Genomic DNA, 3,464 nt, shown 5'->3' on the forward strand with positions numbered 1-3,464 from the left:
GTGGGCTATTAATGGGGTAACAGGCAGAAATTAAGAAACACTGCAGCAACTGCTTGTGATACATTCCAGTGCATATTATACAGGCAGACAAAGATGTAACTGGTTATAATAGAGACAACAAACGTCCTTCCTTTGTGTGGCAGATCAATCAATAGCCAGGCATGTGATCTTGTTCACTATTATGTTAGTAATGAAACCTTCTTGTGATGTGACAACTGTGGAATAACATTTGGTCACAAAGCTGGTGTTAACAAGCACAACTGGCACTCTGGTAATTAGACTGATTCCTGGTCTACTTTCACAGATTGTCGATAAATGCAGTAAACAACAGGCTGCTTTCTCTCAGAAGAAGTTATATGAAGTTGTCATCCATTTGACGGTATGTACTGTATTCTTCTTCATCTTTTATCAGATTCTGCCAAGGTGGGGATGTGCATATATTTCTCTATAAAATAATGTTTCACAATAGAAACTTTGCGTGCATTGTTAAACAATCACCTAATTAACCTCAACCTTTTTTTTTTTCTCTGGGAAAGAGAGCTAATTTCTCAGTTACAGGTAGGCAGTTAGATGGAGATGTTCTTCCTCAAATTTTCAATGTTCTCCCCTCTGATGGAGCTGCCCCCTCTGTGGACAGCCATTTATATCGTTTAAGGATAAACTGAAATCTTTGAAGCCATAGATTACTCTTGATTTAAAGGCCAAGAATACAGATTATATACAATTGTAGTATAATTTGTTACATTAAACAAAATAACTACATTCAGCCATGGATGTGCTAGCCAGCTTTTCCATCACCAGTTTAGGGTTGTTATGTCAAAACTCATTTGCTGTTTTGCTCTTTCCACAGACCTGCGGTAGTGGAAAGGTAAACTCTAGTTTGGTCTTTTTATCCCCATGGCAGAGGAAGAAGGAATGAGAGCTCCTCCCCTAGGCTCTGTACCTCCTCCAAGCCCACAGCCTGGCTCTGCACGTAGGAAAATGTGTGAGTGATGTAACTCTGTCTCCTCCACTTCCAAAGCAGAAGAATTGAGCCAACTGAGGTTCGTCTGGGGAGCTGTTCAGTTTATTTTGTACAGGCTATGTGGCAAAGCTTAAGCTGGAAGCACTATAAACCAGCAAGGGTTTCTGTGCTTGCTCTTCTTTCACAAGGTGCACTCAGAAACTGGGAACAGTGCATAGGGGATGGTGAGTAGTGGTGATTCCATGGCATGTCTGGGCACTGGTGCTACATGGCACTTTGCTCAGGTCTGCTAAGTCCAGCTCCATCCTGATTTCAAAGGTCCTTACTGGTTTGATTTGACCAAGAAGGGTTTCTTTCTTGTACTGAGCCATGTTTTGACCACTTGCTGCAACTAAATTCACTCTGAAACATCAAGAGAATAGTGAGCATCTCTTCATAGCCATTATGAATGGTTGCCAGATTGTAACTCCCTTTGTAATTAACAGAAAGCAGTAGGAAGGAGTGTTTTACAGTGGGTACCTAGTTTTATGCAGGTTTAATGCAGGAAGATGCCTCATTAGCAGTCAGTAAACATAAAAACTAAATTCACACTCATAAACCAGGGAGAGGTTTTGGGCATGTTCACTGAGCCATAGGTATCAAGAAGTTAGAGGATGGAAATAGCAGTGAATGCAGTATGCTAATCTGAATGGTTGGAAATGAATATCAGAGGTGTTTGTTGCTGCTCTCTGCAGAGCAGTCTCTCTTCTCACAAACCACTGAGAAAGACCATTGAGTCTCTCTAAAGTTGGTAGCTTTGTACCCTACAGGCTCCTAGGAAAGGAGAACTGTGGAAAGTAACAAAAGAGTGTGTGGGGTTTTGTCTAATGGGTCAGAACATTGTTTAGGGAGGGATTAGAAAGAGGCCTGTGGATAGACCAAAATGCCATGTGCTCAGAGAAGGGGAAGAGTGAGAATCTCTTTCGACTTGTGGCTGTGGATTGCTGGTATGATTTTGAGACCTCATGTCATGCAGAATCACAGAATGGGTAAGGTTGGAAAGGACTGTAGTGGTTCAAAGGATTGTCTGGTCCAACCTCCCTGCTCAGACAGGGTCATTGTAGGGCACGCTGCCCAGGATTTCGTCCAGATAAGTTCTGGAATTTCCCCAGTGGGGGAGACTGGAAGGCAATCTGTTCCAGTCCTCGCTCATGCTCACAGTAAAGAAGTTGTTCATATTTAGGTGGAACTCCCTGTGCATCAGTTCCTGCCCATTGCCTCTTGTCCTGTTGCTCAGCACCCCTGAGCAGAGCCTCCTCCATCCTCTGACACCTCCCTGCAGAGGTCCTCATTCTGCTGGTTCTCAGATTCCAAGGCCAAGACCTAGTTTATCAGGGCATCTGGGAAGGTAAGTCCGGGGGGAATCACCCACCCACCCCAAGAAGAAACCCATTTCCACTCCACACAGTCCTTCCTTGGTTGGGAAGGCACTACAGGAGATCTAGGTCTGATCTTCTCCTGAAAGCAGGGTCAGCCATGAGACCACACCAAGTCAATCAGAGTTTTGTCTGGTCTGCTCTAGTGAACCTTCAAGAGTGGAGATGATGCAGCCTCCCTGGGATGCTGCTTCACCGCTGTTCTCCTGCCTGAAAATCACACTTAAAGTAAAAATATGTCTTTTCAATGCCTTCTCCAGTTTCAACATTATTTTGTTTGAACTCAGTGCTTCCCAGAACTCCACATAGATTTCTATGGCTAAGCCTCACATTTATTCATAAAAGCCTCAGATCGGCTGCTGATGCTGTACAGAGATTGCATTGACCTGTCCATAAGCAATGAATATTTTTTTGCTGCAGGAAGTCAGAAAATAAAGCCTAAGCTTCTAGAAGAGACCGGGTTCAAGCACCACTAGCTGCAGTAGGTAACAAGGACGTTTGTGTCATTTAAAAAAGAGGTGGTTGGTCAAGAGCACGTTGAAAACGTCACACATTTGGAGAAAGAACCTCTGCACTTGGGAGGTAACTGAATAAACAAGACAAGGAGATGTTTTACCATTCATGCCATTTAAGCTCTGCTGTTTCGAGAAGGTTTTACCACACAGATTATTTTTTCAAATGAGGACAATGCAGAGTGTTTCCAGCACATGGCCGGAAAATCTTAGCCATGGCTGCACTATTCAGACCTCGTTGATGCACTGCCTGTAGAAAGGGTTTTTGTCAGGGAGAAGCACAGTGTTCTCCCTTCTTAAGAGTATATTTCACATTTTAAAGTGATTTCTTCGGTAAGATTGAATAAATTCTAGTTTGCTAGATTTGATTTCTAAAGAATTGTAAGGAACAGCATAGCTAAGTAACAGAGAAGATGCCTTGGCATTTTGTGTTTATTTGCCATCAGTTACTTCCATATTAAATTGTTCCATTTACAAGCTAGTATAATTTTTTTCCTAAGTGCCTGCTGCTCCGTCTAGTTGTGGAAAATGAAGCTCAGTTGTTTATGACCTGTGCTGTACTTCATCACTAAC

The 3,464-nt window shown here is 42.8% G+C and overlaps 1 long non-coding RNA gene across 1 annotated transcript; it reads left to right on the forward strand.

Annotated features, from left to right (window-relative positions):
- The first annotated feature begins 304 nt into the window (after positions 1-304).
- On the forward strand, positions 305-3,124 carry LOC117000303. The gene is made up of 4 exons (XR_004418729.1): positions 305-379; positions 851-985; positions 2,187-2,351; positions 2,800-3,124. It is a non-coding gene; the product is annotated as an uncharacterized LOC117000303 (long non-coding RNA).
- The last annotated feature ends 340 nt before the right edge of the window (positions 3,125-3,464 follow it).

Source organism: Catharus ustulatus, chromosome 9 (genome assembly GCF_009819885.2).
Source record: "Catharus ustulatus isolate bCatUst1 chromosome 9, bCatUst1.pri.v2, whole genome shotgun sequence".
Lineage (NCBI taxonomy): Eukaryota > Metazoa > Chordata > Aves > Passeriformes > Turdidae > Catharus > Catharus ustulatus.